This window comes from Microtus oregoni, unplaced genomic scaffold (assembly GCF_018167655.1).
Source record: "Microtus oregoni isolate MIOR12 unplaced genomic scaffold, Mior012 000000F_ref0000247, whole genome shotgun sequence".
Lineage (NCBI taxonomy): Eukaryota > Metazoa > Chordata > Mammalia > Rodentia > Cricetidae > Microtus > Microtus oregoni.
In genome coordinates, this window is record NW_024543059.1 from 14,560,917 (window position 1) to 14,577,602 (window position 16,686).

The following is a 16,686-nucleotide window of genomic DNA, read 5'->3' on the forward strand; positions in this document are numbered from 1 at the left end:
TGACATATAGCAAACAACGACTTCTCTTTTCTGAGAAACACATGTGCGTTTCTCACAAGAGCAGTTCATCAAATTCATACACTTTCCAAAGAACATAATTATCTTTCGAAGTAAAGATTCTACAGAGAACAGGAACACTGTTCTCACTTCTGACAATACTTTGACAAATCTCAAATAACGGCTTCTCCATTCAGAAAAACACTTGTGCGTTTCTCAAAAAAGCATTTCATGAAATCCATACACTTTCAAAGAAGATGATTCTCTTTCAAAGTAAAGCGTCTGCAGTGAATAGCAAATTTCTCATTGGAGAAACACGTGTGTATCTCACAAAAGCATTTCATGAAATTCATACACTTTCAAAAGAAGGTGATTATCGTTCACAGTAAACCTTCTGTAGAAGAAACTGTAGTGAAACGGAACACTGTACTCACTTCTAACATTACTTTGACATATAGCAAACAATGTCTTCTCTTTTCAGAGAAACACATATGCGTTTCTCACAGAAGCATTTCTTGAAATTCATACACTTTCCAAGGAACATGATTATCATCCGAAATAAAGATTCTACAGAGAACAGGAACACTGTTCTTACTTCTGACAATACTTTGAGAAATCTCATACAACGGCTTCTCCTTTCAGAAAAATACTTGTGCATTTCTAACAAAAAGCATATCATGAAATCCATACACTTTCAAAGAAGATGATTCTCGTTCAAAGTAAAGCGTCTGCAGTGAATAGCAAAACTTCTCATTTGAGAAACACGTGTGTATACCACAAAAGCATTTCATGAAATTCATACACTTTCAAAAGAACGTGATTATCTTTCACAGTAAACCTTCTACAGTGAATGGAACACTGTACTCCGAACACTACTTTGACATATAGCAAACAACGTCTTCTCTTTTCAGAGAAACAAATGTGCGTTTCTCACAGAAGGATTACTTGAAATTCATACACTTTCCAAAGAACATGATTATCTTTTGAAATAAAGATTCTCCAGAGAACAGGAACACTGTTCTCACTTCTGACAATACTTTGACAAATCTTAAACAACGGCTTCTTTTTCGGAGAAACTAGTGTACGTTTCTCACAAAAGTATTTCAAGAAATTCATACATTTTCCAAGGAACTTGATTATCGTTGGACGTAAAGGGTCTACAGAACACAGGAACACTGTTCACACTTTTAACACTACTTTGACATATAGCAAACAACGACTTCTCTTTTCAGAGAAACACATGTGCGTTTCTCACAAAAGCAGTTCATCAAATTCATACACTTTCAAAAGAACATAATTATCTTTCCAAGTAAAGATTCTACAGAGAACAGGAACACTGTTCTCACTTCTGACAATACTATGACAAATCTCAAATAACGGCTTCTCCTTTCAGAAAAACTCTTGTGCGTTTCTCAAAAAAGCATTTCATGAAATCCATACACTTTCAAAGAAGATGATTCTCTTTCAAAGTAAAGCGTCTGCAGTGAATAGCAAAATTTCTCATTGGAGAAACACGTGTGTATCTCACAAAAGCATTTCATGAAATTCATACACTTTCAAAAGAAGGTGATTATCGTTCACAGTAAACCTTCTACAGTGAAACGGAACACTGTACTCACTTCTAACATTACTTTGACATATAGCAAACAATGTCTTCTCTTTTCAGAGAAACACATATGCGTTTCTCACAGAAGCATTTCTTGAAATTCTTACACTTTCCAAGGAACATGATTATCATCCGAAATAAAGATTCTACAGAGAACAGGAAAACTGTTCTCACTTCTGACAATACTTTGACAAATCTCAAACAACGGCATCTCCTTTCAGAAAAATACTTGTGCGTTTCTAAAAAAAAGCATTTCATGAAATCCATACACTTTCAAAGAAGATGATTCTCGTTCAAAGTAAAGCGTCTGCAGTGAATAGCAAAACTTTTCACTTGAGAAACACGTGTGTATCTCACAAAAGCATTTCATGAAATTCATACACTTTCAAAAGAACGTGATTATCTTTCACAGTAAACCTTCTACAGTGAATGGAACACTGTACTCCAAACACTACTTTGACATATAGCAAACAACGTCTTCTCTTTTCAGAGAAACAAATGTGCGTTTCTCACAGAAGGATTACTTGAAATTCATACACTTTCCAAAGAACATGATTATCTTTCGAAATAAAGATTCTCCAGAGAACAGGAACACTGTTCTCACTTCTGACAATACTTTGACAAATCTTAAACAACGGCTTCTTTTTTCGGAGAAACTAGTGTACGTTTCTCACAAAAGTATTTCAAGAAATTCATACATTTTCCAAGTAACATGATTATCGTTGGACGTAAAGGGTCTACAGAGAACAGGAACACTGTTCACACTTCTAAAAATACTTTGACATATAGCAAACAACGTCTTCTCTTTTGAGAGAAACACATGTGCGTTTCTCACAGAAGCATTTCTTGAAAGTCATACACTTTCAAAAGAACATGATTATCTTTCACAGTAAACCTTCTACAGTGAAAAGGAACACTGTACTCACTTCTAACACTACTTTGAAATATATCAAACAACGGCTTCTCTTTTCAGAGAAACACACGTGCGTTTCTCACAAAAGCATTTCATGAAATTCATACACTTTCCAAGGAACATGATTATCATCCGAAATAAAGATAATACATTTTACAAGGAACATGATTATCTTTGGAAGTAAAGGTTCTACAGAGAACAGGAACACTGATCTCACTTGTGACTAACACTACTTTGATATATAGCAAACAACGGCTTCTCTTTTCAGAGAAACACACCTGCGTTTCTCACAAAAGCAGTTCATCAAATTCATACACTTTCCAAAGAATATGATTATCTTTCGAAGTAAAGATTCTACTGAGAACAGGAACACTGTTCTCACTTCTATCAATACTTTGACATATAGCAAACAACGGCTTCTCTTTGCAGAGAAACACATGTGCGTTTCTCACAAAGGCATTTCATGAAATCCATACACTTTCAAAGAAGATGATTCTCTTTCAAAGTAAAGCGTCTGCAGTGAATAGCAAAACTTCTCATTTGAGAAACACGTGTGTATGTCACAAAAGCATTTCACGAAATTCATACACTTTCAAAAGAACGTGATTATCTTTCACAGTAAACCTTCTACAGTGAAACGGAACACTGTACTCCAAACACTACTTTGACATATAGCAAACAACGTTTTCTCTTTTCAGAGAAACAAATGTGCGTTTCTCACAGGATTACTTGAAATTCATACACTTTCCAAAGAACATCATTATCTTTCGAAATAAAGATTCTCCAGAGAACAGGAATACTGTTCTCACTACTGACAATACTTTGACAAATCTTAAACAACGGCTTCTTTTTCGGAGAAACTAGTGTACGTTTCTCACAAAAGTATTTCAAGAAATTCATACATTTTCCAAGGAACATGATTATCGTTGGATGTAAAGGGTCTACAGAGAACAGGAACACTGTTGACACTTTTAGCACTACGTTGACATATAGCAAACAACGGCTACTCTTTTCATAGAAACACATGAGCGTTTCTAACAAAAGCAGTTCATCAAATTCATACACTTTCCAAAGAACATGATTATCTTTCGAAGTAAGGATTCAACAGAGAACAGGAACACTGTTCTCACTTCTGACAATACTTTGACAAATCTCAAATAACGGCTTCTCCTTTCAGAAAAACACTTGTGCGTTTCTCAAAAAAGCATTTCATGAAATCCATACACTTTCAAAGAAGATGATTCTCTTTCAAAGTAAAGCGTCTGCAGTGAATAGCAAAACTTCTCATTTGAGAAACACGTGTGTATATCACAAAAGCATTTCATGAAATTCATACACTTTCAAAAGAACGTGATAATCTTTCACAGTAAACCTTCTATAGTTAAACGGAATACTGTACTCCAAACACTACTTTGACATAGAGCAAACAATGTCTTCTCTTTTCAGATAAACACATGTGCGTTTCTCACAGAAGGATTATTTGAAATTCATACACTTTCCAAAGAACATGATTATCTTTGGAAATAAAGATTCTCCAGAGAACAGGAACACTGTTCTCACTTCTGACAATACTTTGACAAATCTTAAACAACGGCTTCTTTTTTCGGAGAAACTAGTGTATGTTTCTCACAAAAGTATTTCAAGAAATTCATACATTTTCCAAGTAACATGATTATCGTTGGACGTAAAGGGTCTACAGAGAACAGGAACACTGTTCACACTTCTAACAATACTTTGACATATAGCAAACAACGTCTTCTCTTTTGAGAGAAACACATGTGCGTTTCTCACAGAAGCATTTCTTGAAAGTCATACACTTTCAAAAGAACATGATTATCTTTCACAGTAAACCTTCTACAGTGAAAAGGAACACTGTACTCACTTCTAACACTACTTTGACATATACCAAACAACGGCTTCTCTTTTCAGAGAAACACATGTGCGTTTCTCACAAAAGCATTTCATGAAATTCATACACTTTCCAAGGAACATGATTATCATCCGAAATAAAGATAATACATTTTACAAGGAACATGATTATCTTTGGAAGTAAAGGTTCTCCAGAGAACAGGAACACTGATCTCATTTGTGACTAACACTACTTTGACATATAGCAAACAACGGCTTCTCTTTTCAGAGAAACACACGTGCGTTTCTCACAAAGGCAGTTCATCAAATTCATACACTTTCCAAAGAATATGATTATCTTTTGAAGTAAAGATTCTACAGAGAACAGGAACATTGTTCTCACTTCTATCAATACTTTGACATATAGCAAACAACGGCTTCTCTTTGCATAGAAACACATGTGCGTTTCTCACAAAGGCATTTCATGAAATCCATACACTTTCAAAGAAGATGATTCTCTTTCAAAGTAAAGCGTCTGCAGTGAATAGCAAAACTTCTCATTTGAGAAACACGTGTGTATATCACAAAAGCATTTCACGAAATTCATACACTTTCAAAAGAACGTGATTATCTTTCACAGTAAACCTTCTACAGTGAAACGGAACACTGTACTCCAAACACTACTTTGACATAGAGCAAACAACGTCTTCTCTTTTCAGAGAAACACATGTGCGTTTCTCACAGAAGGATTACTTGAAATTCATACACTTTCCAAAGAACATAATTATCTTTCGAAGTAAAGATTCTACAGAGAACAGGAACACTGTTCTCACTTCTGACAATACTTTGACAAATCTCAAATAACGGCTTCTCCTTTCAGAAAAACACTTGTGCGTTTCTCAAAAAAGCATTTCATGAAATCCATACACTTTCAAAGAAGATGATTCTCTTTCAAAGTAAAGCGTCTGCAGTGAATAGCAAAATTTCTCATTGGAGAAACACGTGTGTATCTCACAAAAGCATTTCATGAAATTCATACACTTTCAAAAGAAGGTGATTATCGTTCACAGTAAACCTTCTGTAGAAGAAACTGTAGTGAAACGGAACACTGTACTCACTTCTAACATTACTTTGACATATAGCAAACAATGTCTTCTCTTTTCAGAGAAACACATATGCGTTTCTCACAGAAGCATTTCTTGAAATTCATACACTTTCCAAGGAACATGATTATCATCCGAAATAAAGATTCTACAGAGAACAGGAACACTGTTCTTACTTCTGACAATACTTTGAGAAATCTCATACAACGGCTTCTCCTTTCAGAAAAATACTTGTGCATTTCTAACAAAAAGCATTTCATGAAATCCATACACTTTCAAAGAAGATGATTCTCGTTCAAAGTAAAGCGTCTGCAGTGAATAGGAAAACTTCTCATTTGAGAAACACGTGTGTATACCACAAAAGCATTTCATGAAATTCATCCACTTTCAAAAGAACGTGATTATCTTTCACAGTAAACCTTCTATAGTTAAACGGAACACTGTACTCCAAACACTACTTTGACATAGAGCAAACAACGTCTTCTCTTTTCAGAGAAACAAATGTGCGTTTCTCACAGAAGGATTACTTGAAATTCATACACTTTCCAAAGAACATCATTATCTTTCGAAATAAAGATTCTCCAGAGAACAGGAACACTGTTCTCACTTCTGACAATACTTTGACAAATCTTAAACAACGGCTTCTTTTTTCGGAGAAACTAGTGTACGTTTCTCACAAAAGTATTTCAAGAAATTCATACATTTTCCAAGTAACATGATTATCGTTGGACGTAAAGGGTCTACAGAGAACAGGAACACTGTTCACACTTCTAAAAATACTTTGACATATAGCAAACAACGTCTTCTCTTTTGAGAGAAACACATGTGCGTTTCTCACAGAAGCATTTCTTGAAAGTCATACACTTTCAAAAGAACATGATTATCTTTCACAGTAAACCTTCTACAGTGAAAAGGAACACTGTACTCACTTCTAACACTACTTTGAAATATATCAAACAACGGCTTCTCTTTTCAGAGAAACACACGTGCGTTTCTCACAAAAGCATTTCATGAAATTCATACACTTTCCAAGGAACATGATTATCATCCGAAATAAAGATAATACATTTTACAAGGAACATGATTATCTTTGGAAGTAAAGGTTCTACAGAGAACAGGAACACTGATCTCACTTGTGACTAACACTACTTTGATATATAGCAAACAACGGCTTCTCTTTTCAGAGAAACACACCTGCGTTTCTCACAAAAGCAGTTCATCAAATTCATACACTTTCCAAAGAATATGATTATCTTTCGAAGTAAAGATTCTACTGAGAACAGGAACACTGTTCTCACTTCTATCAATACTTTGACATATAGCAAACAACGGCTTCTCTTTGCAGAGAAACACATGTGCGTTTCTCACAAAGGCATTTCATGAAATCCATACACTTTCAAAGAAGATGATTCTCTTTCAAAGTAAAGCGTCTGCAGTGAATAGCAAAACTTCTCATTTGAGAAACACGTGTGTATGTCACAAAAGCATTTCACGAAATTCATACACTTTCAAAAGAACGTGATTATCTTTCACAGTAAACCTTCTACAGTGAAACGGAACACTGTACTCCAAACACTACTTTGACATATAGCAAACAACGTTTTCTCTTTTCAGAGAAACAAATGTGCGTTTCTCACAGGATTACTTGAAATTCATACACTTTCCAAAGAACATCATTATCTTTCGAAATAAAGATTCTCCAGAGAACAGGAATACTGTTCTCACTACTGACAATACTTTGACAAATCTTAAACAACGGCTTCTTTTTCGGAGAAACTAGTGTACGTTTCTCACAAAAGTATTTCAAGAAATTCATACATTTTCCAAGGAACATGATTATCGTTGGATGTAAAGGGTCTACAGAGAACAGGAACACTGTTGACACTTTTAGCACTACGTTGACATATAGCAAACAACGGCTACTCTTTTCATAGAAACACATGAGCGTTTCTAACAAAAGCAGTTCATCAAATTCATACACTTTCCAAAGAACATGATTATCTTTCGAAGTAAGGATTCAACAGAGAACAGGAACACTGTTCTCACTTCTGACAATACTTTGACAAATCTCAAATAACGGCTTCTCCTTTCAGAAAAACACTTGTGCGTTTCTCAAAAAAGCATTTCATGAAATCCATACACTTTCAAAGAAGATGATTCTCTTTCAAAGTAAAGCGTCTGCAGTGAATAGCAAAACTTCTCATTTGAGAAACACGTGTGTATATCACAAAAGCATTTCATGAAATTCATACACTTTCAAAAGAACGTGATAATCTTTCACAGTAAACCTTCTATAGTTAAACGGAATACTGTACTCCAAACACTACTTTGACATAGAGCAAACAATGTCTTCTCTTTTCAGATAAACACATGTGCGTTTCTCACAGAAGGATTATTTGAAATTCATACACTTTCCAAAGAACATGATTATCTTTGGAAATAAAGATTCTCCAGAGAACAGGAACACTGTTCTCACTTCTGACAATACTTTGACAAATCTTAAACAACGGCTTCTTTTTTCGGAGAAACTAGTGTATGTTTCTCACAAAAGTATTTCAAGAAATTCATACATTTTCCAAGTAACATGATTATCGTTGGACGTAAAGGGTCTACAGAGAACAGGAACACTGTTCACACTTCTAACAATACTTTGACATATAGCAAACAACGTCTTCTCTTTTGAGAGAAACACATGTGCGTTTCTCACAGAAGCATTTCTTGAAAGTCATACACTTTCAAAAGAACATGATTATCTTTCACAGTAAACCTTCTACAGTGAAAAGGAACACTGTACTCACTTCTAACACTACTTTGACATATACCAAACAACGGCTTCTCTTTTCAGAGAAACACATGTGCGTTTCTCACAAAAGCATTTCATGAAATTCATACACTTTCCAAGGAACATGATTATCATCCGAAATAAAGATAATACATTTTACAAGGAACATGATTATCTTTGGAAGTAAAGGTTCTCCAGAGAACAGGAACACTGATCTCATTTGTGACTAACACTACTTTGACATATAGCAAACAACGGCTTCTCTTTTCAGAGAAACACACGTGCGTTTCTCACAAAGGCAGTTCATCAAATTCATACACTTTCCAAAGAATATGATTATCTTTTGAAGTAAAGATTCTACAGAGAACAGGAACATTGTTCTCACTTCTATCAATACTTTGACATATAGCAAACAACGGCTTCTCTTTGCATAGAAACACATGTGCGTTTCTCACAAAGGCATTTCATGAAATCCATACACTTTCAAAGAAGATGATTCTCTTTCAAAGTAAAGCGTCTGCAGTGAATAGCAAAACTTCTCATTTGAGAAACACGTGTGTATATCACAAAAGCATTTCACGAAATTCATACACTTTCAAAAGAACGTGATTATCTTTCACAGTAAACCTTCTACAGTGAAACGGAACACTGTACTCCAAACACTACTTTGACATAGAGCAAACAACGTCTTCTCTTTTCAGAGAAACACATGTGCGTTTCTCACAGAAGGATTACTTGAAATTCATACACTTTCCAAAGAACATAATTATCTTTCGAAGTAAAGATTCTACAGAGAACAGGAACACTGTTCTCACTTCTGACAATACTTTGACAAATCTCAAATAACGGCTTCTCCTTTCAGAAAAACACTTGTGCGTTTCTCAAAAAAGCATTTCATGAAATCCATACACTTTCAAAGAAGATGATTCTCTTTCAAAGTAAAGCGTCTGCAGTGAATAGCAAAATTTCTCATTGGAGAAACACGTGTGTATCTCACAAAAGCATTTCATGAAATTCATACACTTTCAAAAGAAGGTGATTATCGTTCACAGTAAACCTTCTATAGAAGAAACTGTGGTGAAACGGAACACTGTACTCACTTCTAACATTACTTTGACATATAGCAAACAATGTCTTCTCTTTTCAGAGAAACACATATGCGTTTCTCACAGAAGCATTTCTTGAAATTCATACACTTTCCAAGGAACATGATTATCATCCGAAATAAAGATTCTACAGAGAACAGGAACACTGTTCTTACTTCTGACAATACTTTGAGAAATCTCATACAACGGCTTCTCCTTTCAGAAAAATACTTGTGCATTTCTAACAAAAAGCATTTCATGAAATCCATACACTTTCAAAGAAGATGATTCTCGTTCAAAGTAAAGCGTCTGCAGTGAATAGGAAAACTTCTCATTTGAGAAACACGTGTGTATACCACAAAAGCATTTCATGAAATTCATCCACTTTCAAAAGAACGTGATTATCTTTCACAGTAAACCTTCTATAGTTAAACGGAACACTGTACTCCAAACACTACTTTGACATAGAGCAAACAACGTCTTCTCTTTTCAGAGAAACAAATGTGCGTTTCTCACAGAAGGATTACTTGAAATTCATACACTTTCCAAGGAACATGATTATCATCCGAAATAAAGATTCTCCAGAGAACAGGAACACTGTTCTCACTTCTGACAATACTTTGACAAATCTTAAACAACGGCTTCTTTTTTCGGAGAAACTAGTGTACGTTTCTCACAAAAGTATTTGAAGAAATTCATACATTTTCCAAGTAACATGATTATCGTTGGACGTAAAGGGTCTACAGAGAACAGGAACACTGTTCACACTTCTAACAATACTTTGACAAATCTTAAACAACGGCTTCTTTTTTCGGAGAAACTAGTGTACGTTTCTCACAAAAGTATTTCAAGAAATTCATACATTTTCCAAGGAACTTGATTATCGTTGGACGTAAAGGGTCTACAGAGAACAGGAACACTGTTCACACTTTTAACACTACTTTGACATATAGCAAACAACGACTTCTCTTTTCAGAGAAACACATGTGCGTTTCTCACAAAAGCAGTTCATCAAATTCATACACTTTCCAAAGAACATAATTATCTTTCGAAGTAAAGATTCTACAGAGAACAGGAACACTGTTCTCACTTCTGACAATACTTTGACAAATTTCAAATAACGGCTTCTCCTTTCAGAAAAACACTTGTGCGTTTCTCAAAAAAGCATTTCATGAAATCCATACACTTTCAAAGAAGATGATTCTCTTTCAAAGTAAAGCGTCTGCAGTGAATAGCAAAATTTTTCATTGGAGAAACACATGTGTATCTCACAAAAGCATTTCATGAAATTCATACACTTTCAAAAGAACGTGTTTATCTTTCACAGTAAACCTTCTACAGTGAAAAGGGACACTGTACTCACTTCTAACAATACTTAGGCATATACCAAAAAACGGTTTCTCTTTTCAGAGAAACACATGTGCGTTTCTCACAAAGGCAGTTCATCAAATTCATACACTTTCCAAAGAACATCATTATCTTTCGAAATAAAGATTCTCCAGAGAACAGGAATACTGTTCTCACTACTGACAATACTTTGACAAATCTTAAACAACGGCTTCTTTTTCGGAGAAACTAGTGTACGTTTCTCACAAAAGTATTTCAAGAAATTCATACATTTTCCAAGGAACTTGATTATCGTTGGACGTAAAGGGTCTACAGAGAACAGGAACACTGTTCACACTTTTAACACTACTTTGACATATAGCAAACAACGACTTCTCTTTTCAGAGAAACACATGTGCGTTTCTCACAAAAGCAGTTCATCAAATTCATACACTTTCCAAAGAACATCATTATCTTTCGAAATAAAGATTCTCCAGAGAACAGGAATACTGTTCTCACTACTGACAATACTTTTACAAATCTTAAACAACGGCTTCTTTTTCGGAGAAACTAGTGTACGTTTCTCACAAAAGTATTTCAAGAAATTCATACATTTTCCAAGTAACATGATTATCGTTGGACGTAAAGGGTCTACAGAGAACAGGAACACTGTTCGCACTTCTAACAATACTTTGACATATAGGAAACAATGTCTTCTCTTTTCAGAGAAACACATATGCGTTTCTCACAGAAGCATATCTTGAAATTCATACACTTTCCAAGGAACATGATTATCATCCCAAATAAAGATTCTATAGAGAACAGGAACACTATTCTCACTTCTGACAATACTTTGACAAATCTCAAATAACGGATCCTTCTTTCAGAAAAATACTTGTGCGTTTCTAGAAAAAGCATTTCATGAAATCCATACACTTTCAAAGAAGATGATTCTCTTTCAAAGTAAAGCGTCTGCAGTGAATAGCAAAACTTCTCATTTGAGAAACACGTGTGTATATCACAAAAGCATTTCATGAAATTCATACACTTTCAAAAGAACGTGATTATCTTTCACAGTAAACCTTCTATAGTTAAACGGAACACTGTACTCCAAACACTACTTTGACATAGAGCAAACAACGTCTTCTCTTTTCAGAGAAACACATGTGCGTTTCTCACAGAAGGATTACTTGAATTTCATACACTTTCCAAAGAACATGATTATCTTTCGAAATAAAGATTCTCCAGAGAACAGGAACACTGTTCTCACTTCTGACAATACTTTGACAAATCTTAAACAACGGCTTCTTTTTTCGGAGAAACTAGTGTACGTTTCTCACAAAAGTATTTCAAGAAATTCATACATTTTCCAAGTAACATGATTATCGTTGGACGTAAAGGGTCTACAGAGAACAGGAACACTGTTCACACTTCTAACAATACTTTGACATATAGCAAACAACGTCTTCTCTTTTGAGAGAAACACATGTGCGTTTCTCACAGAAGCATTTCTTGAAAGTCATACACTTTCAAAAGAACATGATTATCTTTCACAGTAAACCTTCTACAGTGAAAAGGAACACTGTACTCACTTCTAACACTACTTTGACATATACCAAACAACGGCTTCTCTTTTCAGAGAAACACATGTGCGTTTCTCACAAAAGCATTTCATGAAATTCATACACTTTCCAAGGAACATGATTATCATCCAAAATAAAGATAATACATTTTACAAGGAACATGATTATCTTTGGAAGTAAAGGTTCTACAGAGAACAGGAACACTGATCTCACTTGTGACTAACACTATTTTGACATATAGCAAAAAACGGCTTCTCTTTTCAGAGAAACACACGTGCGTTTCTCACAAAGGCAGTTCATCAAATTCATACACTTTCCAAGAAAAGATTATCTTTCGAAGTAAAGATTCTACAGAGAACAGGAACACTGTTCTCACTTCTATCAATACTTTGACATATAGCAAACAACGGCTTCTCTTTGCAGAGAAACACATGTGCGTTTCTCACAAAGGCATTTTATGAAATCCATACACTTTCAAAGAAGATGATTCTCTTTCAAAGTAAAGCGTCTGCAGTGAATAGCAAAACTTCTCATTTGAGAAACACGTGTGTATATCACAAAAGCATTTCACGAAATTCATACACTTTCAAAAGAACGTGATTATCTTTCACAGTAAACCTTCTACAGTGAAACGGAACACTGTACTGCAAACACTACTTTGACATATAGCAAACAACGTCTTCTCTTTTCAGAGAAACACATGTGCGTTTCTCACAGAAGGATTACTTGAAATTCATACACTTTCCAAAGAACATCATTATCTTTCGAAATAAAGATTCTCCAGAGAACAGGAATACTGTTCTCACTACTGACAATACTTTGACAAATCTTAAACAACGGCTTCTTTTTCGGAGAAACTAGTGTACGTTTCTCACAAAAGTATTTCAAGAAATTCATACATTTTCCAAGGAACTTGATTATCGTTGCACGTAAAGGGTCTACAGAGAACAGGAACACTGTTCACACTTTTAACACTACTTTGACATATAGCAAACAAAGACTTCTCTTTTCAGAGAAACACATGTGCGTTTCTCACAAAAGCAGTTCATCAAATTCATACACTTTCCAAAGAACATAATTATCTTTCGAAGTAAAGATTCTACAGAGAACAGGAACACTGTTCTCACTTCTGACAATACTTTGACAAATCTCAAATAACGGCTTCTCCTTTCAGAAAAACACTTGTGCGTTTCTCAAAAAAGCATTTCATGAAATCCATACACTTTCAAAGAAGATGATTCTCTTTCAAAGTAAAGCGTCTGCAGTGAATAGCAAAATTTCTCATTGGAGAAACACGTGTGTATCTCACAAAAGCATTTCATGAAATTCATACACTTTCAAAAGAAGGTGATTATCGTTCACAGTAAACCTTCTACAGTGAAACGGAACACTGTACTCACTTCTAACATTACTTTGACATATAGCAAACAACGGCTTTTCTTTTCAAAGAAACACATGTGCGTTTCTCACAAAAGCATTTAATGAAATTCATACACTTTCAAAAGAACATGATTATCTTTCAAAGTAAAGGTTCTACAGAGAACAGGAACACTGTTCGCACTTCTAACAATACTTTGACATATAGCAAACAATGTCTTCTCTTTTCAGAGAAACACATATGCGTTTCTCACAGAAGCATTTCTTGAAATTCATACACTTTCCAAGGAACATGATTATCATCCGAAATAAAGATTCTACAGAGAACAGGAACACTGTTCTCACTTCTGACAATACTTTGACAAATCTCAAACAACGGCTTCTCCTTTCAGAAAAATACTTGTGCCTTTCTAAAAAAAAGCATTTCATGAAATCCATACACTTTCAAAGAAGATGATTCTCGTTCAAAGTAAAGCGTCTGCAGTGAATAGCAAAACTTCTCATTTGAGAAACACGTGTGTATATCACAAAAGCATTTCATGAAATTCATACACTTTCAAAAGAACGTCATTATCATTCACAGTAAACCTTCTACAGTGAATGGAACACTGTACTCCAAACACTACTTTGACATATAGCAAACAACGTCTTCTCTTTTCAGAGAAACAATGTGCGTTTCTCACAGAAGGATTACTTAAAATTCATACACTTTCCAAAGAACATGATTATCTTTCGAAATAAAGATTCTCCAGAGAACAGGAACACTTTTCTCACTTCTGACAATGCTTTGACAAATCTCAAATAATGGCTTCTCCTTTCAGAAAAACACTTGTGCGTTTCTCAAAAATGCATTTCCTGAAATTCATACACTTTCAAAGAAGATGATTCTCTTTCAAAGTGTAGCGTCTGCAGTGAATATCAAAAGTTCTCATTTGAGAAACACGTGTGTATCTCACAAAAGCATTTCATGAAATTCATACACTTTCAAAAGAACGTGTTTATCTTTAACAGTAAACCTTCTACAGTGAAAAGGTACACTGTACACACTTCTAAAAATACTTTGGCATATACCAAACTACGGCTTCTCTTTTCAGAGAAACACATGTGCGTTTCTCTCAAAGGCATTTCATGAAATTCATACACTTTCAAAAGAACATGATTATCTTTCAAAGTAAAGGTTCCACAGAGAACAGGAACACTGTTCTCTCTCATAACACTACTTTGACATATAGCAAACAACGACTTCTCTTTTCAGAGAAACACATGTGCGTTTCTCACAGGATTACTTGAAATTCATACACTTTCCAAAGAACATCATTATCTTTCGAAATAAAGATTCTCCAGAGAACAGGAATACTGTTCTCACTACTGACAATACTTTGACAAATCTTAAACAACGGCTTCTTTTTCAGAGAAACTAGTGTACGTTTCTCACAAAAGTATTTCAAGAAATTCATACATTTTCCAAGGAACTTGATTATCGTTGGACGTAAAGGGTCTACAGAGAACAGGAACACTGTTCACACATTTAACACTACTTTGACATATAGCAAACAACGACTTCACTTTTCAAAGAAACACATGTGCGTTTCTCACAAAAGCAGTTCATCAAATTCATACACTTTCCAAAGAACATGATTATCTTTCGAAGTAAAGATTCAACAGAGAACAGGAACACTGTTCTAACTTCTGACAATACTTTGACAAATCTCAAATAACGGCTTCACCTTTCAGAAAAACACTTGTGCGTTTCTCAAAAAAGCATTTCATGAAATCCATACACTTTCAAAGAAGATGATTCTCTTTCAAAGTAAAGCGTCTGCAGTGAATAGCAAAACTTCTCATTTGAGAAACACGTGTGTATATCACAAAAGCATTTCACGAAATTCATACACTTTCAAAAGAACGTGATTATCTTTCACAGTAAACCTTCTACAGTGAAACGGAACACTGTACTCCAAACACTACTTTGACATAGAGCAAACAACGTCTTCTCTTTTCAGAGAAACACATGTGCGTTTCTCACAGAAGGATTACTTGAAATTCATACACTTTCCAAAGAACATGATTATCTTTCGAAATAAAGATTCTCCAGAGAACAGGAATACTGTTCTCACTACTGACAATACTTTGACAAATCTTAAACAACGGCTTCTTTTTCGGAGAAACTAGTGTACGTTTCTCACAAAAGTATTTCAAGAAATTCATACATTTTCCAAGGAACTTGATTATCGTTGGACGTAAAGGGTCTACAGAGAACAGGAACACTGTTCTCACTTTTAACACTACTTTGACATATAACAAACAACGACTTCTCTTTTCAGAGAAACACATGTGCGTTTCTCACAAAAGCAGTTCATGAAATTCATACACTTTCCAAGGAACATGATTATCATCCGAAATAAAGATAATACATTTTACAAGGAACATGATTATCTTTGGAAGTAAAGGTTCTACAGAGAACAGGAACACTGATCTCACTTGTGACTAACACTACTTTGACATATAGCAAACAACGGCTTCTCTTTTCAGAGAAACACACGTGCGTTTCTCACAAAAGCAGTTCATCAAATTCATACACTTTCCAAAGAATATGATTATCTTTCGAAGTAAAGATTCTACAGAGAACAGGAACACTGTTCTCACTTCTATCAATACTTTGACATATAGCAAACAACGGCTTCTCTTTGCAGAGAAACACATGTGCGTTTCTCACAAAGGCATTTTATGAAATCCATACACTTTCAAAGAAGATGATTCTCGTTCAAAGTAAAGCGTCTGCAGTGAATAGCAAAACTTCTCATTTGAGAAACACGTGTGTATATCACAAAAGCATTTCACGAAATTCATACACTTTCAAAAGAACGTGATTATCTTTCACAGTAAACCTTCTACAGTGAAACGGAACACTGTACTGCAAACACTACTTTGACATATAGCAAACAACGTCTTCTCTTTTCAGAGAAACACATGTGCGTTTCTCACAGAAGGATTACTTGAAATTCATACACTTTCCAAAGAACATCATTATCTTTCGAAATAAAGATTCTCCAGAGAACAGGAATA